General features: G+C 38.7%; 1 protein-coding gene across 3 annotated transcripts in view; it reads left to right on the top strand.

Annotated features, from left to right (window-relative positions):
* Positions 1-24,677, top strand: part of LOC138149731 (rab proteins geranylgeranyltransferase component A 2-like) — a 141,729-nt gene that overhangs the window by 79,834 nt on the left and 37,218 nt on the right. For all 3 annotated transcript variants that reach the window (XR_011165411.1, XM_069072948.1, XM_069072949.1), the window contains exon 3: positions 6,070-6,258. The gene's annotated coding sequence lies outside the window, so the exon portion shown is untranslated. The remainder of the gene's footprint in view (positions 1-6,069; positions 6,259-24,677) is intronic.

The following is a 24,677-nucleotide window of genomic DNA, read 5'->3' as shown; positions in this document are numbered from 1 at the left end:
CCCTCCCTCCCTCTCTCCCTCCCTTCCTTCCTTCCTTCCTTCCTTCCTTCCTTCCTTCCTTCCTTCCTTCCTTCCTTCCTCCCTTCCTTTCTTACTTCTTTTCTCTCTTCCTTCTTTCCCTTTTTCCTTCCATCCTTCCCTCCCTCTCCTCCCCTTCAATAGGCTTTTATTATCCAATGTATGTATCTGATATGTTGAGCAGTGGGAAGTTGGGGGCAGGAGTGGGGTTCTACAGAGGAGCCAGCTCTGTTATCTGTGACATCAGCTCTGGTTGTCGGAGATGACAATGGGCGCATGGAAAGGTCTGAGATGCCTGAGTGATTCAGTGGGAGCTTGGGGATGGATCTTTGTCTTCAGCTTAGAGAGCCCAAGAGCATCAGGGCACTCTAATAGAAAGAACACTAGCTTTGAATCTGGATCTGTTATATATCCATGTGACCTGGGGAAGTAATTTGAACTCTCTGAACCTCAGTTCCCCATCTGTAAAAACAAATTGCACTTGATAGTCTCTAGTCTAAGGTCCCTTCTATCTTAGAATTGTATGGTCTAAAATTCTTTCCATCTCTAAGTCCTGTGATTCTGTTCTCATGCATCAGAATTCAAACTGCAGATGGGGAAACAGGAAACGTAATCCTTATAAAGACCAGGACTTCTAGAACTGGAGTTCTGCTTCCCCAAGCCCGCCTGTTGGCATAGGTAGGCAGAGTGAGTGACCATGCGTTTCCATCGATCAAAAAACAGGATGTTCCCACAATGGGACCTTTAGTGGCTGAACAACCAGCTTGCCAGGTCTAAGAGGGGAAAAACATGATCATGTTGGGATGCTGTAAATTTTTTCAAAGGGGTGATAACACTTTGAGTTATACCACATTCTCTTTGGAATACATTAGCCCCCACTTTAGAGACCACTGGTCTAAACAGTATCCTTTTTCTACTTTTTTGCTTGTTGTGTTTCATTTTTACCCCTTGTGTGGATTGTTAGACCAGACTCAAAATTTTGAGTGTTATTTTTTTTTTAAAACCAGAATCATATTCACATTATGACTGTTCAGGGAACAATCAGCGAGAAACCTCCCTTTTCCAATGTAGATCAGTAACTGTTTGACAACTTAAAATCTTCAAGTGTTGCCAGGGATACAGAGTTAAGTGACTTTGTCAGAGTCGCACGTGACAGTATTGTTAGAGGAGAGAATTGTGTCTTCCTTTGTCCATGGCCAGCTCTTTACCCCCTACACTCTCCACCCCTGAGAAATTATTCATCTGGTGTAGGAGGATCTGTGATTCTGTTTTTTGCAAGATGGTTGACCTCTTCAGAACTCAGTCTCTTCATTTGAAAAGTTAAGGTACAGATATATATGATCTCTTAGATTCATCTTGCCTTTAGATTCTATAATTGAATCATTGAGGTTTTGAAGAGCAATGTTCTTGAGTCTGATTCCCTTTTTATCGCTAATAATGTATTGTAGATGTAAAAATCTCAGAATTACTACTTTTAAAATGTCCTTTATGTTTATATGATTGTTTGTTTGCATTTTATCCCTCCCTTTTCCAATTTCTTACATGTGTGCTTTATCCTAACTCTCAGATGGAAAAATAATTATATAGTCTCAGTTCATTTGAATGTAGATGACATTTCCTAAGAATAAAATGTGGCTCAGGGTGGTATTTAGAATATAGGATTTTATGTCTTATGACTAAAAAACAACAAATGGTTTTCACCCTGATTGCTGACTAACAGGGACTCCTATATTTTTAAACCTTTTTTACAAAAAAAATTATTTGCATGGTGATAGGAAACAACCATGGAACGCTCTGCCAAATGAAGCCTTTTACCTTTTACCAACTTTATCAATAATTTTCTAAGTTCTGTGCTGAACAAAAGTACCAGTTGTAGTCCATTGTGTTGACAAACTAGCACATACCAGGAAAGCATCAAATTTTAAACTAGCAGTAAAAATGGGTTTGAATTCCCACCTTCTAATGTGGGAAACATGTGGTAGGAACAGGTGGTAGTCTTTACGCTTGGGTTCCACCTGAAGCTGACTCCAGTCTTATTTGAGAAAGACATTCTTTTATATCACCATAGCAATGGAACTCTGCAAACATTTGGAGCATACTTCATATTCTGACTTCTTGCTCCCAGACAGTTTTTCAAAGGGCATCCAATTTTGTGGAAAAGTCCCTTTTTACCCACCGGTAGTGATAAATGCAGTAGAAACTTCTAGCAGAAGATTTTCATCCTCTTTTGAAAACATCTCTGTGTCTTAAATTATTTTTGGCTTATCCTAACTTATTGGGGGGTGGGTGTAAATTTGGAATCGCAGCAGTAGCTATTCTTACTGGTTTTTCTTTTTATTTTTATCTCCCAACACTTAGCACAGTGCCTGGCACATGGTGTTTTGTCAATTCTTGTCAATTGCCTAACTGACATATTTATTATCTTTCTCTTCCTCCAAGGCCAAGTTAAGGTGTTAACTCTTGACCTGGGTCCCCTCTGATTTTCCTAGTTAGGCATAACTCCTTCTGTTTATCATTTTTCTTTGACACCTCCTAACTGCTTAATCATATTCTCACTTGTATTTTTGTTATGAATAGAAATATTCCTTTACTAGATTACAAATTTCTTGAAGTACTCTAGCTTCATTTTCATTTACCCCATATGACTTTTATAAGTACTACTCTACATAACAGATTTAGAGCTAGAAGAGACTGTATCAGACACTGAGTCCAACTCCTTCATTTTACAAAGGAGAAAGCAGACCCATATAAGTAAAGTGGTGTAACTAGTAAGTGTTTAAAGGAGAATTGCAGCCCACTTCTTCCTGACTCCGGGTCCAGCACTTTATTCACTATACTCCTTCCATCTAGAGTAAGTAGTTAAGAACTCCTATTCTGTACCTTTTGTCTTGCTGATACATCAACATCTATGGTTAGAAAGATAGATGGATAGATGGATAGTCGGATAGATAGATAGATAGATAGATAGATGGATAGATAGAGACATGCATATATATATCTACAATACATATATGTGGGTGCATACATGTTATATATATATAATCTCTAAAAGTTTGCAAAGCACTCTACACGTTTTCTTATTTGCTCTTTAAAACAACCTTGTAATATATCACATATATACATATATATGCACACACATGTTGCAAAACACATGTCACAAATAAGTGTACCAAATATATATTGCAATTATAAATACAAACATATATATGATACTATATATACACATACGCATATGCTTACAAAGCACTTTATACACCTTCTCCCATTTGATCTTCATGAGAACCTTGTGAGGTGATTTTTTCATGCCCATTTTATAGAAGAGGAGCCTGGGACTGAGGGAATTAAGTGACTTGCCCAGGGTGGCACAGATAATGAGTGTGTGATGCAAAATTCAAAATCAGGCCTTCCTGACTCCAAGTCAAAGGTTCTAGAGAGCAGAGGTGCCAGACATGCTGTAGGCAAGCCACATAGTGTCCATGACATTCTAGTGTGGCCGTGGAATTGATTAAGATATTATGGGGAAATGTTTCATAAAATAAATACTTTTATGTTTATTTACTAATAAATGTAATTTAAAATAAATTAAATTATTTTATTAATTTAATTTAATAAAATAAATACAATAAAATATTTAATAAAATTTAAAATAAAACATCCTAGATATTGTTTCTTGGTGGTTTTCTTAGTCATCCTGCAGGCCACAGTGTTCCATTTCTTGTTATGCCTGAGAATAGCGCTGTATATTACTCCCGCATTTGTACATGTGGCCAGACTTTGTTATGAGCTCCCATTCCACATCACCAACCACTCTCTTGTCACCTTCATTCCTACAAACCCTTGCTCTTTTCCATAGCACAGCTTCAGTGCTCCTCCTGCCTGTATGAGTCCTTTCCAAGTATCCCAGCTGCTAGTGTCCCTCCCTCCCCAAATTACCTTTCATTTCTTTATAAATAGATAGGTATGTTTATATTCTGTATTACTTATGTTGCTATTTTCTCTCTTTACTTATATGTACAGATATTATTTTAATAAAATAAATAAAAATACAACATACTGTTAATTTGTGATTTTCATAAGTCAATATTCAGCCCACAGGATCTGTTAACTTTCTCATGAACTCCAGTCCTACATTTATTACCCCTGCATAGATTGTAAGCTCACTGATGGAAGGCCATTTCATTTTTTGCTTTTTAGCTCCTGGAACCTAAAACAATGTTTGTTATTAGTAAATGATTACTAATGTTTGTTATTTATATCTGTCCAATATCAAGAGAACTAAAGAAACTCCCCCAGAATATTGGATGGATCCCCTGTGAAAGATGTACTGGTAGACTTGGACAAGATGGCAGTCATGTGCCTCAATGGAAGGGGTAGTTGCATGAGTAAGATTATTGATCCATAGAAATAGTGAAGGAATGTCACCCGTAGATGGTCAGAATGCCATAGATGTAACATACTTAGATTTCAGTAATGCATTTGGCAGATTTTTTTCTTAGTGATAGGATGATCACATTACAGTACACTTAGGTGCACTGAGATCTGTTTGAATGACTGGCCACAAAGAGTAGTCATTAATGGGGTAAAATTTGGAAGGAGGCCTCTGGCCAAGTGCCCCAGAAATATTCCCTTAGTCTTATGTTCTTCAACATTTTTATTAATTACTTTAATTAAGGTCTTTATGGACTACTTCTTCAATTTTCAGGTGATAGAAAACTGAAAGTGTCCCTTAAATCTTGCTCAGATGATGGAGGCAGTTTCCCAAAAGGCTTTGGCAAACTAGGACCCTTGGCTGAATTGAATGACTAATTAGTATCAAGAAGAGGGTGATGAGGGGTGGCCAGGTGGCTCAGTGAGTAAGAGCACTGGCCCCAGAGTTGGGATGACCTGGGGATCGGATCCTGGGCTCAGGCACTTAGCACCCACCCAGAAACACCTGGCCATGTAACCTTGAGCAAGTTACTTAACCCCGATTGCTTTAAAAAAAAAAAAAAAAGAGGGTAAGGAGGATGATGAGCGGGCTAGAAAAAGTGTCTTATGAAAAGACCTGGGATATTTAGGCTACAGAAAAGATGGCTAGGCAGAGGAGAGGCCACAGTAACTGTCTTCAGATATTTGAAGAGTTGTGTCGTTGAATAGAAAGGGAAGATGCAAATACCAGCTCTGCTGAAGATCAGCAAGTACAAGAGAGAAATCTAAAGAGGGATAGTCACTTTCATAGGTACTAATAAATGGTTAACAACCATTTCTGGGGGAAAAATGCAAGCCACAAATTTTAAAGTTTAATTTGCATTGACATTTTCTCCATCACTTTCTTAAGTCTAGACTGTCAACAACAACATCATAAACAAATCAGGCTCTGGTTTGTAGCATTTGTGATCTTGAGGTTTTCATACTCACACTGAAACTTTAACATTCTGAGTTTAGTTGACACCAGCACAGTCATGACCATCCTCTCCCTTCCATTCACTCAATAGTTGTACTTCATTGCTTGACTCCTGGCCTGCATGACAAACATGGTACAATTCAATCTCTGATCCTAAGAATTTTTTTAAAAATGCCCAAAGCTGCTCATGAAAATCTGTGACCGGAAAAAAAAAATCATAAAGAGAAGTCATCTGTCAAATCAAACCCACTTCCTATATCAAGCCTTCTGTTGTAGCAGTCCTGGAATTTAAGGAGGTTTCTCCCCCCAAATCAAAGAGTCCATTAAATGTTAAAAGCAAAAGATTTTTATTGGGTGTGATTTAATTCACAGGAAGATTTAAGGCTTGAGTCATCTGGAGTTGAATAGGCCAATCAGTGGTATAACCAGTCATTAAGACAGAATGTTATGACATTGTTAGAGCTCATCATTTTGTGTGTGTGTGTGTGTGTGTGTGTGTGTGTGTGTCTATGGTGTGGGGGGAGGAGTATTTTTGCTTAATTTGGACAATTAAATTTGAATTAGGAGAAGAAGGGGACAAGATTATATTTTGTCTTCTTTTTAAGAAATGATTGTTATGTGAAGACAAAAATGCATCAAAAAATGTTTTGCGATTGTTGCTTTTGAAGGATTCTGCCAGGACAGAGACAATCAAGGCTGCAACCAATAAAATCACCAGACCGTCAGGTCCTGATAGAAGGAGGGGAGGCAACAATGGACAGCTGCCCTCTCAATGTGGCACACCCTGGTTCATACGCTTTCTGCCCATGAGTGAGAACACCTGGGTCCTTCATCATTTTGATAACCAGGCTTGGCAGGTAAGAGTTATGAGTTTTATAGGGAGGGTTCAGTTCTTGCTCAGGCACATCTCTTGGTTTCTTATCTCTGAAGTCACAGAGAGTGGATGCTGGGAATCTGCTTATGTTAGAAACCCAGGTATATAGGTAGAAGCCATAGAAATTTCCACCTATAGAAGATTAAGAAAACAAAAGCACTTGCCAGAGGGAACAGGAAGAGAAGGCATGTACAGAGCAGAACTCGTTGCATTTGAGTTTTATGGCTATCAAAGCCCCTCCTTTTCCCCTGCTACCCCAAACTAGAGGGATTTTGTACCACTATATACATCTTTTGAAAAATTGAAGTATTTGAACTTCTTAAATAAGCAAATCATTATTATGGAATATGCTGCTACATATGCTCTAATTGGCCTAACTGTGTTTGATGGTGAGGTCAATTTAGTTGAGGCTGTGGAATTAGTACTAATCAAAGAAAATGAAAAAAGAAAAGTGATGTTGAAAGATCAATGGTAATACAAGCCCCATGCTGAGTATCTTTTCACAGTTTAAGCTACCTCATAAATCCTTTATTAACATTCTAAATTAATTCCAAAGATGTTTCTTGTCTAGCTCAGCCCAAACATCATTCACTTTCTCCACAACACAGCTGTAACAGCAGCCCAGGCACTTTCTGGGTTTCAGAAACTGTGCTTGTTTTGGGAAAAATTTAAAAGAACTGTGACACTCAGAAGGAAATCAATAATCTTCACAGATCTATAAATATACTGAGAAGGAAGAACCCATTTCAGAGTTTGAGACATAGAATCAATAGGAAAGAAAACTCTTCCCGAGTGGCAGTCATGTTGATGATGGTGCCACAGAAGGGGGATGGGCTTCCCGAGTGGCAGTCATGTTGATGATGGTGCCACGGGAGGAGGATGGGCTTCCCGAGTGGCAGTCATTTTGATGATGGTGCCCCAACATAGGGACTGAAATCCCTTGCAGTTGATCGACCCCATCCATGCTCTGCTCTTGTTGTACAAGCTTTTCAAAACTGAGTTAATGCAAATCTCAGAAAGAGTGGCCAGATATGAAAAAAATCAAGCAAACGCTGGGATAGTGACAATGTTCTTTTCCTAACTTATGTTTTCTGTTCATTTGTGTTAGGATAGCTACTTGGAAAATAAGAAACACTTGTAGTTGCTGAACAATACCAGACCAATAAATAAATAAATACAACCATAAACGTAGAGGAAATAGTCAAGATATAACAGAAATCTATAATATTTAAATATTTAAGGCATCACAGCTTTAGAGCTGACAGAGACTTTAGACCATATTTAATCCGGCCCTCTCATTTAACAGATTAGGTAAATGAGTTCCAAAAAGACTAGATAACTTGTCCAAAATCATGTTGGTCCATATATTCCACTATTTTCATTTTCTAAGTGGTTAGTGTTATTCTACTTAAAAACAAATTGGATTTCATAAAGTCATCCCTTGGGCCAAATGCCTGCAGAAAACAACCATTTCCTTACTCCCTTCTGTTAAAAAAAAAAAAAGATCTACATCCTCGCACTGGTTTTCTGATGAAAAGTGAGCCCATCCCAATCCAAAGCAACATTGTTGGAATGGCCAGTGAGGACTCCTTCAAGTCTCCCTTTTATGATTCATCTCCACCCTCCAAATAGCAGAACTCCTAAAGTGATGGACTACACAGAGTGCTTTGAATACATGGTGTAGTTGTTGTTGCCGTTGTTGTTGAGTGTGCTCTGCACAGTTCGTATGATGAGAGCATCAACACAGCTGAATTGGGATCCCATTTTGTGAGTAGCACCCTCTGCCAGATCATGAATGAGAAATGGAGAATCAATGGGGAATAGTGGTTTCTTTCTTTCTTTCTTTGCCTTTCATTCTTCTTCTTTTTTGCTTGCTTTTTTTGGAGGATAATTGGGGTTAAGTGACTTGCCCAAGGTCACATGGCTACTTTTGTGTTTGTGTGTTGTGTGAGGCCAGATCTGAACTCAGGTCCTCCTGACTCCAGGGCTGGTGCTCTACTCACTGCGCCACCTAGCCGCCCCCTCATTCTTTTTCTCTACTTCTGAGGGGAATACTTCCTACTCCTGTCTTAATCACTCTTCCAAAACCAGAGTGGCAGGTAAATGGCAATGAGTGTGTGTTCATGTGATATTCAGGGTTACCTTAACTATTTCCATTTTACTATATTTTACTCTCCTATATACATACATGGCCATGGGCTCATGTTTCCCATTTTATCCCAGAGTTTAAGTATAAGAATGCAGCACTTCGTAACAGCAAGCACCCTAGCACACCCAGGATGACCTGCTAGCACAGGTTCTTTGATCTGCTTTTCTAGGAAAGACAATGAAAAAGGGGTTAACAGTCCTACTTTTAATTACATTCACTAGTTCCGCAGAAAGGTCAGCACCCTGAATGTCAGAGAAAAGACAAGCAGAGAAATTAGCATAAAGATTAACAGACAGGGCTCTGATTGCCTGAATCAAAGCAATATTGCTATATGCTTTACATACACCACTGGGTCAAGAGAGCCTTTACATCTGAAAGGTGCGTATGTGGAGGGTGCCTGAACAGAGCTCGACCAGGGAATCACAAGTTTCTTCTCATAAGCGAACCCCCAAAGCAAAATAGTAACTCAGAGTATACATGTACTTCTCAGAGTCAGAAGGCATCACAACTCTTGTGACTCAGTGCCTAATTAGGTTAGTAACAAAAGGTGCAAAAGCCTTCCTATAAGCAAGCCTCCCCTAAGCAAACATCTTTAAGCAAGTTCCTCTCCCAGTGGGCTCTATGTGATTCAGGATGTGTCATAGCTGGGCACATGGGCCTATTAATGGATGTGGAAGATCTTCAGGTTGCTTAACATCACACATTCCCATCAGGAAAAAAAATATTTTGGCACCTGATACACTGTGTCTTAACAGCACATCTATAGTCTGAATATCAGGACTCTGATTTTAGCACTAGAACTCCAGAAAAGTTACAGGTGAGTGAGTCTGTACAACCCACTCTAACCTGCCTGTTGATATCTGTCAAAGCCCCCAATATGAGGGTCATTTGAGAATGTGCCAATTTATTTGTGATGGCAAGCCCAGAATGTAGTTCATTCCACAGTTTACAAATGCATCTAATCCTAGAGGGCAGGAAGACTGAGAAAATCCCCATAAGAAAAAAGGACCCTTGTCAAATATGGGAAAATGATGCCAGAACAGCATCCAAGCAGCTCAGTGTATAGTGTCTGGGAAGACTCACTGAGGATATAGCAGGAAACAGAGAAAGATTGGAACCCAGGCAGCCTATTACCCAGGTCTAGACTGTATAGCACCCAGGTAACCCAACACCCAAACATCCCATACCTTAGTTGCAGCGCCAGAAAGGACCAGGACAGCACCTGAGAAGCAAAGCACCTAAGGTCTTACAGGAGGCCTGTTACCAGTACCATCAACAACATCTGTTATAGGCCTATCAGGCTTACAGCAAGAGAAGGAACCAATTCTAGGTTTGAAACTGTGCAAGAATTAGGAGACAAAGAAGGAGCTGAGACCAAAACTATGGTCAACCCACCAAAAGGCTGAGCCCAAAACAGTAATTCCTACAGAAGTGGAGTGGGGTGGGGTGGGGAGGTAGTTTTGCCATTGCATCCAGAATGAAGCAGGTTCTGATCATATCATTTTAGGAATGCAAGGGAAGAGAGTCTGAGCCACGTATAAAGCTTCAATTCAGAAACCAAGAAAACCCTGAACATAATCCAGAAATGGTTTGGACTGAGACAGGAGCAAGTGTCAAACCCAGGAGAAAAAAGTAACTCCCCAATAAGTTCAGATCAAGCATCAGAGCAAGGTATATCCTCCCTACAGTTACGAGATTGCCTGAAAGAAATGAAAGCAGAGCCACAACATGTAAAGATAAAGGAAATGATAGGTAGGGAGGACAGAATGACAAAAAGAATTAATACTGTTGAAGAGATGGTGACAAACCTTATACAAGAATTAAATTCCCTGAAAGTCACAATTGGTCAGATAGAAAGCAATGACTCCATGAGACCCTAAGGAATAAGGGGAAAAAAAATCTATAAGAGCAAACCTGGAAAGAGGTAAAGGGGAAATGATATGAGAATCATCAGATAACTTGAAAATAACAACCCTCCCCCCAAAAGCCTAAATACCATATTTTACTGAAATGGCATGAATATTGTCATCGTCTATTAGACTGAGAGATAAAAATAGAAATATTACACTTGTCACCTCCTGCAAGAAACCTCAAAATGGAAACTCCCTGGAATTCCACAGCCAAAACCCAAAGATTTTAATTGAAAAAAAAATACTGCAGGCAGCTAAAAAAAGAGAGTTCATTTATCAAAGTCAAGTTCACACAAGATGTGGCAGTTGCAACTTTAATAAAGAGAAGAGTCTAGAATATTCCAAGAGCCAAGAGATAAAGGATTATAACCAAAATTAAACTAATGGGACAAATGGATGTAATCTTTCAGGAGGAAAAATGGACCTTTAATTAGATTTAGGATTTTTAATAATTCCTTATTCATTCCTAATAGAAAGGTTAGAATTGAGGAGAAATTTTGGAAAGTAAACACAAATATCAAAAGAAACACAGAAAAACTAATATATTTTTTAATAGAAATAGACAATATGATAATAGATCATTTCTCTTCTATGGGGGTGGGGAGATAAGTATCTTCTCAGAATCATAGTATCATTGAGGAAAAGAGGAAGTTGGATAAAACAGGCAGAAAATCTACGGATGTTGTGTTCTAATGACCTTATGAGGAAGAAGGAAGTGAGAGGAGCAGGGAACTGTACCAAAGAGAATGAGAAGGAAAAGGGGAGGGAACAACATATCTCCCAGAGGGCTACATGAGATGAAGGCAGGACACAAAATACAGCTTCAAAATACCTTTACAAAAATAATAATAAAAAGATGTAAATATTTGGAGTGATGCTAATTGCTCTGGAATAGGTTTTGTCAATATAGTTAAAAGATAATATTGTAGGGGAAGAGCCAAGATGACATAGCAGAAGCAGGAAATTCCGTGACCTCCCCCCATAACCACCTCAAATACCTATAAAATATGACTCTAAACAAATTTTAGAGCTACAGAATCTGCAAAGTGACAGAGAGAAACAAATCTCCCACTGAAGGCAGCCTGGAAGGGCTCATTGCAGATCTCTGGGAGGTTGCAGTCCCGTGCAGTTTTGGCCCCAGGGAGGCAGTAGTGGCCAGAGCAGACTTCAGGAGAGTGAATCACCAGCACCTGTGGCAGTTTCCAGACTTTTCAACCTATAAATGCCAAAAAGAAAGTAAAAGGTCAATCTGGAGCTCTGTTGGAACTATGTGAGAGAAGAGTGGGTACTGGTCCCTGCCCCCAGGGCAAGAGATGGACAAGGCCTGGCAGCTGCAGTGTTTGCCATGTGGCTGCCTCAGGAGCACATCTCATAAAGATCTCATCACCAAATATATATAAGAAATTGATTTTAATTTATACAATTAAAAACTTTTCTCCCAATAGATAGGAAAAGAGTATGAACATTTTTAAAAGAAGAAATGTAACTTATAATTATATAAAATACTCCAAATCACTAATAATTGGATAAATGCAAATTAAAACAACTTTTGGGTCCAAATTATTTCGATTACATTGACACAAATTCCCAAAAAGGAAAACGACATATGTTGGCAGGGCAGGGTGAAAATAGGCATGCGAATGTCCTGTTGCACTTGTGAAGAGTTACTCTGGAAAGCGATTTGGAACTATGTCAAAGCTCACTAAACTGCATCATACCATTTATCACTACTAGATATCACTACTAGAACTATAAACCCAAGGATTCAAAAAAAGAGGTAAGAGCCTGTATGAATGAAAATCCTGATAGAAGTTTTGTTGTTGTGGTGGTGGTTGCTCTTTCTTTGTGGTGGGAAAGAACTGGAAACTATCATGGTACTCATCAGCTGGTGAATAGTTGGACAAAATATGATATATTCATGTAATCGAATATTATTCTATCATAAACATTGATGAATAGTTTTATTTAAGAGAAACCTGGAAAGTCTTTTATAAACTGATGCAAAGTGAAATGAGCAAAACCTAGAGAACAAATTAGATAATAGTAACAAAATTATAAATAAAAACAACTTTGAAGGTCTTAAGATCTCTAGTCAATGCAGTGACCAACCATGATTCCCAGAAGAATCATTCTACACATGTCCTAACAAAATGGTAATGGACTCAAGTGGAAGAATAAGAAAATCATGTTTAAATAGAGGAAATGTAGAAATCTAGTTATTTTTGCATATTTGATATAAGCTTTTTTTCTAATTTGGGGGTGGGGTGACAGAAGGGGACTTAGACATAGAGTAGCAAAAAGGAAAAAGAAACAAAGAAGAGAGGTTCATTGAAGCATCTTTTAAAAAGATGCGCAGAAGAAAGGTCAGAATCATAGACAAGTAGGACAGCTTTGAAAATTACATGTTGAATCTATTATGTATTTAAGAGAAATACCTGCCCTATATTAGAGAGATCCACAGTTTCATGCACAATCCTCTATTTTTTCTGTTCAATAAGTATGGAAGTGCCTGTTTTAATTGGAATTTGTTATATTTAGAATGAAAAAAAAACTAAAAACAAGGAACTTTTCTTTAGAGTGCTCTATCACTAGGGGCTCATAGAACACACATCAGCCCCAAACACCAGGCTCAAAAATGGGTAAATTGCTTCAAGAGTCCTTAAGGAGCTATGAAGAAAGTCACTAAACTTCCCTTGGCTTCATATGCTAGCAATATTTGGTCAATATTTCTTTTTTTTTTTTTGCCCAGGGGTTTCCTTTTTTGAGGATGAGCTCACTAAAACACTGCACAGATGTAACTGTTGAGGTTACCATTGTTGGAATTGCTTTTCAAAAAAACATTCTACCTTCCTCATCGGCATGGGCTTTTTTGTGTAGATCCTAAACAAAAAAAATAAAGAGTCGTATGTTACACTTCCAGAAGGAGCCCTCTTACAAGCATTCTTACTGATATTTTCCCTCAAAGGCATAACTAGGGTAGAGAAGCCAAAATTGTGTCCAGGGTAGACAATTTAGAAATCAATGATAGTGCCTTCTTGGGAATACTTCCTCACCAAACTTCCCCCACTGATCAGCTCTCCCCTTCTTTCCATGTCCTGTTCTACGTTCAGCAATCCAACTCTGCCTTCATATATAGCTATGACATCTTTCCCTTGGATGTAATACTTGCAGGAACCTGGAGGGGTTGAAGGGCCTATTTTATTCTCCCTAGACCTGATCCCAGGTGAGCCTTGTCCCTCTCTTCTCACTTGCCCTGGTAAAAATATTGTTGGAGTTGTACTCTGCTTTTCCCTCATTTATGTTCTCTGTTATTGGGAAAGGGAATTCAGCCAGAGAAGTTCATGATCTTTTTATACAAGTTGTAACTTCCAAGTATGATGAATTCACTGAAACCTAGCGCGATGGAGCCTGACCAGTCCAAGTAGAATGGTCACTCTAGATTTTAACAGTTTATCTTATAGTTTCATTGATTCCCTGACTTTTTCAGAGTTGCAACTTAATCATTTCATATCTTTTCTGTGGTAGGGTCTGACTAGTTCTTCTCAATGTATCACCTGCTAAAAAAGATGAGACTTTAAGATGGGACCTTCCTCAGCTGGGACTGGTCTAGATCAAAAGACCTTTATGCTTTTGTGCCTGGTCAGCTACGTATGTAACTTATGACTTCCCTCAGGTGGAGTTTCATGCAGGTCAGACTCTGTCTCAGGGTTCTTTGGCCCACTATGCAGGAGACAGGTACATAAAGAAATATGTCCCCTTGGTTTGGGGACATGTAGCAAAACACCTGATGTTACCTGCTACTAACCCTTGGAATATCTTCAGATGAGCAAATGTCCAAGTGCATACTCAAAATATTACTTTGGAATAAGATATTTAAATTTTAAATTTTTTATAGTCAATGGGCCATATGTGGAAGATAATCATTTATGAGGGACAAATTGTTAGAAAACCTAAGTTCATTTATTAAACCACTTTTGCTTCTACTAAAGAGGTGAGGAGAGGACACTTTTTAAAAGTTGGACTAGAGAGACTGCTAGGTGGTGCAGTGAATAAAGCATGGGCCTGGAGTCAGGAGGACCTGAGTTCATATGCAGACTCAGACATTTGAGAGGCTTATTAGCTATGTGACCTTGGGCAAGTCCTACCTATGCAAAATTGCCTTGCCTTTCTGACTCCCCAAAATTAAAAAAAATTGATCTAGAAACGTATTACATTTACAAAATTGTAAAAATTGTTTTTACCTCCTGGATTTTGACTTGCGCTTTAAAACAAGCAGACTAGAAAGAACGCCTCAATATTTAACACAAAAATTAAATTAAAAAATATGGCATTTCCTTTTAGTATGGTTAGATCACTCTTTTTAATGATACATCCACTGTAGGCATTGTCTGAACATGACAAACTAGATTCCTTGAGGGTAGTCATTGTTCTTTTATGAACTTTGTGCTCAGCACTGAAACACAGACCCCAAATAAACCTATCTTTGCTGTGTTCTTCTGAAGGCAGTATAGTTTAAAACTGCTCATTTTTTCTTGAACGAGCTTCCTGCCTGATGCCAGAAATGCACCCTTCCTTCCCTGGACTTCTTAGTATCCTTGCTTTTCTTCAAGGCACAATCGAGAAGCTGCTTCTTAAAGGAATCAGTTTTAATCCTGTGGTTGCTAAAGCTTTTTCCCTCATTACATTGGTCTGTTTACCCATTATGTCCCTTATAGAATATATACTCCTTGAGAGCCAGACTAACTTTTTCTTTGTATCTCTGTATTCACTTAAGAATTATTTGTTGAGTTGAAGTTCTAGAACAACGGATAGAATTGGCCAACTTGCATTTATTAAGCACCTATCATATTCCAAACACTGTACTAAAGAATAGGGATACACACATGAAAAAGCAAAAATAGTCCCTGCCCTCAAGGAGGTTACAGTCTAAAGGAGGAAACAATATGCAGGCAGCTATGTACAAAGATATATAGCAGGATAAATTGGAGATAATCCATGAAGAGAAGACACTAGCATTAAGGGGGATCTGGAAAGGATTTTTATTGAACGTGGGACTTTAAGTGAAACTTCAAGGAAAGAGCGGGTTCTAGATATGAAGGAGAGCTGATAAAATTATTCAATCTGGAGGAGTGTCTTGTCCAAGTAAGATGCTGAAGGCCAGTGTCACTGGACTGCAGAGCGAGTGATGGGAAGAAGTATAAGAAGACTAGGAAGTCGGAGGGGTCAGTTTATGCAGGTCCTTAAACACCAAACAGAAACTTATTTGATCCTGGAGTTGATTGAATTAGAGGAGGTAACATGGTTAGACTCAACCTTTAGGACCTTACCAAGTGTTAAAGCAAGGTTATTCTTATTTCTTGCTATATGTAATGGTTAATCTCTAAAAATCTATGTTTTCTTGCCCTTTTTTAAAAACATATTCACTAAGTATTATCAGGACACTATTTCCCTCTGTCCCTAAAGAATTACACACAATATAGAAGCCTCTGACCTCAGTTTACTTACTAACCATATTTTATCAGTAATTCCCTAAAATTGCCTCTACTTATTACATCCTCATACACAATAACAACAAAATGACCCTTCTAATCCAGATGAATAATATGTGTTCTTTAGTGTCACTTTTCAGAGAAGTCTTGAACTCCAGCCCCAGAGTTGAACAAAATCAAGTTTTCATCACAGCCCTTGGCCCTGTGAAATCCCCAGGCTAGTAAATTTAGATTGATATTTGTTGATATTTGATTTGCTATATTAGGTTGATAGTCCTATAAATGGCTCTTATCCTATATCTCCGACATTCTATTTCCTCATCTAGGGCTGCCAGTCTTTTCTCTGTAAGACCTCTAGCTGGGAAAAGTGTAAAGTGGACTATTGTTGTATAAACCACAATGTCTTGGAAGTGCTGGCATTTAAAAAATATTTAGTGAAGAAAATGTTAGTGAAGGGGTTTGAATTCAATGATCTTTCTAAAATGCCTTCTACCTGTAAGTTACATAATTTATGCAGTCATGCAAATTTTACATGAAATTGCCTTAGGGCCAGTGCTTAAATAGAATAACTAACTTTTAAAGATATCACAGTTTGGTCAAGTAAGAATGCTAAAAAAAATGACTATTTTTTCCCTTTCGGCTGTTAATGTTAATTTTTATCAAAATAAGAAAGCAACAGCAATAATAGCAAATGCAACAATAAAAACAACTACTATTGTAAGAAAAGGAGGTCTCCATCCCAGACTCCGTCATGCATCATTGGGATTATAATGTGTAAATAAAAGTGCTTACTTTTGTAATCCTTTCATCGGGTACCAACTCTTCTTTAACTGGATCAAGAAAAAAACTAGCATGATTAGCTAACCAAAAAACTTAACCATATACCCCTGGGAGATTTTAAAAGGCGGACATATTCTAGCCATTGTTCAACCAACTGGTGGGCCCAGGCAGCAGTGAAGGCTCACCGGTGCAGCAGTGTATACTTTCCTATGGGAGGATTACAGCTAGACCCTTTCAAGAGGGGATCACCATAATTCTTCTCTCTTACCTTTCTTATCCTCATCAAACATACTAGCTCAAAAAAATGGATTAGTACCAGAGGATATAGTCACTGAGGGTGTTACACAGACAAAGACACCGTAAGATACAGAGGGATAAAAAAAAATAACCACCTTTGAGCAGGAGTGACCCCCTTCAGCAGAGAAGAATTCCAATTGTGAACTCAAGAAAGAGCTTCAAATAGCCAATGGGGACCATGTGAGTTCTCTAGGCTCACTCCTCTCTTGTACTCTGTGTGTATTTGTGGGAAAACATACCCCAGGGCTGGTGTTTTGTTCGTTTGTTATTTTGAGGAGGAGGGATATTTTTACCAACTATTCTTACTATGTGCTCTTACAAAACACTTTTGTAAAACTTATTGAAACTTGACTGGTTGATGTTAATGGAACCACACCAGTATCATCAGTTAGTGACAATGCTAGAAATCCAGACTCTCAGAGTTACCCCTAAAAGTTATCCTTAAAAGGAGTAATTGCCATCCTTTAGGGGACCTGACTTACCAATGAGAGTCCTATTGGGGAATTGTGCCTAGGGCAGGTGCTTCTTTCCTACCACTACTAAAACTCCTGTAGTGCTTTAGGGTTTAGAGAGTTTTCATATTAGGTCCCTGTTAGTGAGTGACAGCTTAAAATCCACTAGGATCTTTTTCCATAAACACTTGGGGTGCCTGGCATGTAATTTGCAATATTTTTAGGTGTCTGTTTTTAACTGTGGAATCATAGTGGCAAAGGTTTAATTTTTCTTCTCTTCATATTATAACCTTTTAAATTAGAAAGAAAGTTTGTTTTCCTACTTGACTTTCAAGTTGTTTGTAGCATTTAATTTATGTTTTTAACAATGAAACATAAAAATAAGTCATTAATGCTGGTTTATTTTTTATTTTTGGAATATGACAGAAGCTTAGGATCATAGGATTTAGAGCTGGAAGGGAGTTAGTGATCATCTTATAAAAGGAATATTATATCCTGTAAACAGAGGCTTATATCCATTATAAAATGAATAAAACTATAAAATATTTTTATATATAAAAGAATATAAAAGAAAAGGAAAAAGAATGTGAGAAAATCTGGCTGTCATAGATTCCTAGGCTCATTGATCAATTGGGCTGGGAATAACTTTTGAAGTCACGTCCAATACATTCATATTACAAAACCATGTTACTAAAACGCAAGGACTTGAAATGACTTGCTCAACATTACACAGTTCCATATAAAAGCATTTTGTAACCATCCTCTGGTAAAAGGAAATCCTTCCTGGGAGGACATAGGTTGCCCTTTCTACAACTAGACTGACTCCTATTCTCCAGTGTGGGTGTAGCTGTCAATAGATTAAGTCTTCATCTGGGTCCCCAGCGTATGTCTAAGGAAAGGCCAGTAGGTCATCTAGAGATATCATGGAAAACAGCCCCTTAATGACTTCAGGTAATGAAAATAACATGTAAAACAACAGGAGTCAGTGCAATGCAAAGCTTTATTGCAAACAATGGGAAAGAGAAGAGAGAAAAAGGGAACCTGACACAGAACTCAGACATACACACCAAGAGTATAATTGACATAAAGGCAGCACTGCACAGAGGGTCGCAGAGACAGGGATCCATTCCTCGGGAAGGGGGGTGTGCCCCTGCAGGAGGGGAGGGGTCCAAAGCACCGTTCCGAGGATGGGGTCCTTAAACTCTCATTTTGAATGGGCTCCCTAGAGATGGCCAATCTGATTATCGGGGTCTGGGCAAAATATTATTGTGAGCCTTTGCTGTCAGGGAGAAAAAGCAAACTGATGCTAGGCCAATATCATTTGAGGGTTTATATATCAGGGAGAAAAACAAATCGGTGGTAGACAAAATATTATTTGGGGGACTAAGATGTACTAATATTTTAAAAATGTTATTGTCACCATTTTTCCATTAGTATGTTCTATAAGCTTAACAGTCTCTCTTATAAAAAGAGATTGTCATAGTGGGCTCAAGACCACCAGGCCAGATCATAGAACAAAAAGCCAGAATTCAAGCCTTATCTTCTGACGTAAAATCTAACAGTTTACCCATTTTACCAAATAGAACAAAAATATCCTAACAAAATAGCGTATCTTTTTTCCCAAATGCCATGAGAATAACAGTATCATACATTAACTGTAACAATATCAGATATACCCCTGAAGGAGCTGAAACTGGATGAGGAGGCCTGCCTGGGCCCTGCCCAAGAGCCACAGTGAATTTAGAGATTTCAAACACTTGCAGACCTTCAACAGGCAGAACAGAGCTTATCACCTAGTCAATAAGAATCATTCATGAAGATAGGAAGTGACCAGATAGTAGGCTTTGTCCTCATCTCACCTTGTTTCCTCTCCTCTCCCTCCCACCTGGAGTGTCACCCACCACCACCACTCCCCTCTTACCCAACAGAGAGGCTTCCTGTAGTTTACCTTGCTTGCAGGTTGTGATTCTAGCCCTAGACAAAACATTCCTGCTTACAGCTCGAATGCGCTTATTCAACATGGAACAGGAAGAGCAGCCAAATCAATTGAGCTCTGTGTTCAGTTCCCAGTCAAGTTGTGTAGCTGATAGAAGTGGCACTAGTTTTAGGTTTGATGTTGTGACAATCTGGGAGGGTACAAGGATGTAGTGAAAGGGAGGTAAGTAGTGGGTGGGTGTGACCAGTAGGGAAGCAATTAGTTACAGGATCATAAAATGATAGATTTAGAACTATAAGAGTCCTTAAAGACTGTTGAGCCCAGCCCCTTCATTTTACAGATAAGGGAGGGACACAGAGGTTGTCAACTTTGAAACTAGAATTATACAGCAGGTCTTTCATGAGTTTGACTTCCATTAACATCAGGCACCTCTTGGTATATGACTAGTTAAGCTGTGGGAGAATGCTCCTCTGGTAGTAATAACTAGCATTTATGTCGCTCTTTAAGGCTCATAAAACACTATAAATATGTTGCTTCATAAGGTTCTCACAACAACCCTGGGAGGTAGGTACTGTGATCACCCATTTTACATATAAGGAAACTGAGACAGAGGCTTGCCCAGGGTTACATAGCAAGTAAGTTTCTGAGGCAGGTTTTGAACTCGGATCCTTCTTGACTCCAGTTCTATCGTTATTACACACTATACAACCGAGGTACCCATAGTACATATAGAAAAGACTAGTATTTAGCAACAAATGTGAAGCCAACCTAAAAAGACTTTGAAAGCATCAGCTAAATGGAAAATGACAGGTTCTTCTCATGTCGTTGCAAACTTATAACAGCTTGTCAAATTTATGATATCTATCAAGGCTTTTTCAGTTGTCATTGCCAGGCAACACCCCCATTTTTCTCAATGAGGCTAACCAAATTCCTAGGGGAGACCACACACACACACACCACACACACACACACACACACACACAGTTATAGTGAGCTTCATCTCCCTTGATAAAAGAATGTCACAGAGAAAGGGCACTATACTTTTAAACAGTCGGAGTCTGAAGTAGAAATTTTATTTCCTTACCATTCAATTTTACTTTTACCTAGTCTGGCAAAAGACCTGCTAACAATCACACTTGACCTTGAACTTCCCTCAGAGAATTTGAAAAGCTTGATGCTGACGTCTCTAGTGGTGCTGCAAATTACTTAAACTGCTTGAACTCTTCTAGGGTCTATCTTCAGGAGAGGAACGTGGCGTGGTGGAAGCATGCTGGCTTTTAAGCCAGGGGACCAGAGTTCAAATTCTTCCTTTGCCATTTATTACATTGGGACCCCAAGCAAGTTGCTTCATTCTTCTGTGATTTTTCCCGATCTTCAAAATTAGAAGGTTGGATCAGACAACCTCTCAAGTCATTATGTATTCTAAATATATAAATATGATATTTTATCTAGGGCAGAATTTGTTTCTCTGGTGGAGGCATCCCAACTGAACTTTGGCTGCCTGAACTCAGAGACCATATTTTTTATTCAAATGGAGTGTAGCTGTTGTCAGAGGTTTAGCATTAGATATCATAGAGATAAAGGGGTATGATCAGGAGAAAGGAATGGAGAATAAAGGGAAGGGTGGAAGAGTGAAGAAAGCTTACCTTCTGTATCTGGGTTTTCTTTCATTTTTTAACGAAATGCCTGTTCTATCTAATTGGATCCCCTAAATCTGTCCCAAGGAAATTTCAGATAAAACCTGCCCCAGCTGCCAAATCAAAGCATATGACTGAGCCCTGAGATTTCCTCTAGTTCTTTGGACAATTCTTCATCACAGCACTCAAATCTTCTATTGCTGTCCTCACTCAGTTGGCTAATTCCTGCTTCTGCAAGGACTTTTTGGTTCAAAAGGTATTTATTTGAATGTCTATTATATGAAAAACACTGTGATCCTGTGTGGAAGCCAAATAATGTCATGTTAATTGACATATAATGCTTGACGGTTTGGGGCATGCTTTCTGTACCTTATTTCACTTTATTCTCACAAGTTGCATTGTGTAATCTACAACCTCAGAATCAGAAAATCCCGAGTTTAAATCCCACCTCTGACACACACTGACTATGAGACCTGGGGCAAGTCATTCTCTGTAATCTCAGAAAAAAACATATGTAAGACTAGAAATTTCAGAGAAAGATGTGATCTGAATTGATAAAGGAAGTTTAATACTAGGAGTTCCCTATACCAATTAATCATATGTACAGTCTGAAAAAGAAAAAAGCCAAAAGCCATAGCCAGCCCTGTGATACAAAGATTATAGTTACCATTATGCCCATGGTATAGATGACTACATTGATGCTCAAAATAGATTAAATAACTTGCTAACGTTTTTGATGCAGGATTTGAACCTAGGCTTCTCTTGACTCCAAGCCTTATACTCTTACCCCCATACCGGACTGCCTCCAAGATGACTAGAACATGCTCCCTGCTCTCATAGAGAATGTGTTCTTTCATCTATAATATCTTCCCTTCTAACAGTTTCAATCAATTATTTTGAGAAGATAAAGTGTTTAATTAACATCAGCTGACGGGCAGTTTCCAGATGCTTTGCAACTTCCAATTAATCAATTTCTATTATTACCTTGAAAGCCCAGTTAAAATCTCACCTCCAAGGTACCTTCATAGATGAACTTAACTACCACCCATTCATTCTGTACCTCTAAATAATCATCAATTCAGTTTGTATAAAGGTGCATTGTTTTTTTCTTTACTTGTTATCTATCCATCCATCCATCCATCTATCCATCTATCCATTCGTCTATCTATCTATCTATATCTGTCTGTCCATCTCTCCAACCATCTATCCATCTACCCATTCATCTATCTATTGATCTTTCTGTCTCTTTGTCCATCTATCTATCTGTCTATCCATCTGTCTGTACATCTCTCTATCCATCTATCTATCTATCATCTATCTATCCATCCATATACTTATCTATCTAGAATTTGTTTTTCCAAGTAGATTATAAACGCCTCTAGATCAAGCACTGGCTCACTGCCAGAGATCCTATTCCACGCCTTATCTCTATGCTACTCATATAAAACAGGAATTATTGCTCCTGGGACCGGTTCAACTGAGGTTAAGGCAGCGGTGGCAGCCGAGAGGAGAGTGTGACCATGGGTGAATCATGGTGGATGAGGCAGTGGCCTGTACTCCTTACCTTGGGCTTAGGAGGGGAGCAGCATGATACCTGCCTCCTAGGAATGATGGGAGAAGGGGTCACATGGATAGTGGAACATACATTGTGGGGATGGTGTTCACTGAAGAGAGCAAGTGCACACCATTGCCCAGATGCTGACACCCTGAGCACAGCCCCTTCTTCGTCTATGCTGGATACAGCTCCAGTCTCATAGCACACCACCGTATTTGTGTACTCTGCACACAGCAGGGACTCAGGAAATGCAAACTGGCTGCTTCTTGACTCCACGATTATCCCTGCTTGCTGGCTGCTTCCTAAAATACTCTTTAACAGACTAAAAATTATGAGACCTAGCAACACTGGAAAAAACATTTTTAATGTTACCTTATAAAACCTTATCTAGTCCTTCATCTGGGTCCAGGCATCGACTGCTTATTGTGTTTAAGTGTTGGGTTTTTGTCCCTGCCTTGGTATTTGTAATACCTTGTATCATTGTCACTGTGTGACTTGAATCCTCTCCAAACTCCAGCTGTGGTCTTTCTCCACTCAGCCTATAATTACCACCAGAACCTATCTTACCCTGCCTGAACCTCTTTCTTAAAGATTATGTGTCTGAATAGAACTAGCCTTTTTATTTTTATATAGCATCACATCAAAGCTCAAGAATCAACTCTCTGCTAATTATTCTCAAAGCTTTCTTCATAAATACTTTTAAGAGAGCCAACCTACAATTTGCGACCTGACTGGCATTATTTTCTATGGCCTTATTGAGGATCCATAAGTGCATCATCTTCTCCTGGCTAAATAAATTTCCACAATTGTCCAAATCCAAATGTATTTAAAAAATTATTTCTGCAGTTGTTACACCTCTCAGCTTTACATGGTCTGCAGCTTTCTCACAGCTTACATTCCATTCTTTTCCAGGCCATTAACTAACTTAATGCCAATGGAGAACCTTTAAATGATACGGAAACAGAAGGCATAAAGAAAAAAGGTGTTTATAATCAAACAGTGGATTTTTCCTCTTAATAAAGCCCCCTCTGAACATTTTAAAGCAAGCCAAATGGAAGGTGACTAGTTCAGCTGTGCAGTCCTCCTATCTGCTCAATATGTTATCAGGTTTCTGTGTTTATGTAGATTTGAGCAGAAGCGAGATTTGTCTTTAGGCAGAAGGGCACCATTGACTTCTCCTTAAAAGTAAATATTGTGCATGTTTACCGGCATGGGCAATCCAACGGCACAAAACTCAAATTCTAACCTCACTTTGTGTTCTGGTGGATGGAGTGGGAGAGAGTATCTAAAAAAGAAGGCCTGAGTAAATAAATAATGTACTTGCTTACACTAATAAAGGTAGCCAGATAGTTAGTACATCCCTTTTATTTCTATATTAATAGAGATGGGAAATTTAAATATAATATATAAATATATTAATAAATATAAATATAAATACACGTGTTGTATGTATATATACATATGTGTATAGATATCTGTATATATACATATTATATGCATGTTTGCATATATGTGTATCTGTGTATACATATAACTGTGTTATATGTGTGTGTATATGATTTCATGGAATTTCCAGGATGAAGAAGCTCCCTCTACCTGTAAAGATGTCAGAACTTTGTCTTTAATTTAAAGTCTTAGATTTAAAGCCTTGGGGACTTAGAGTTTAAATGAACTGCCTGGGGTCACATAGCATGTATGTAATTGAATGGAGACTTGAATTCAGGGACTTCTAGCCATTGCACCAGGCTGCCTCTCAGGGATGGATGCACACACACAGACACACACACACACACAGACATACACAGAATCAGCTTCTCTTTATCCTCTCATTCTATCGAGATTTTTCTTTTTTTGGGAAACAATAACAAGAGCTAACATTCACATAGAGCTTACTACGTGCCAGGCATTGTATCGAGCAATCTACAGATATTATCTAATATGATCCTTGCAATAGTCCTGGGAGGTGGGTGCTATTAATTTCTACATTTTACAGATGAGGAGACTGAGGCAAACCATGTAAACTGCCAAGGGTCACATGGTTAGAACGTGCCTATGATTTGATCTCAGGGCTTCCTGATTCTATTTCCTTAGGGACATTACATTTTGGGAGAATAGTTTAAGCAGAGAGAGAGGGAGGGAGGGGAAGAGAGAGAGAGACAGAGAGAGACAGAGAGACAGAGAGAGAGACAGAGAGAGA

This window comes from Petaurus breviceps, unplaced genomic scaffold, assembly GCF_028583685.1.
Source record: "Petaurus breviceps papuanus isolate PSGF00001 unplaced genomic scaffold, PetGlider_PUasm1.0 90849, whole genome shotgun sequence".
NCBI classification, from domain to species: domain Eukaryota; kingdom Metazoa; phylum Chordata; class Mammalia; order Diprotodontia; family Petauridae; genus Petaurus; species Petaurus breviceps.
This window is presented reverse-complemented; position numbering and strand designations above follow the sequence as displayed.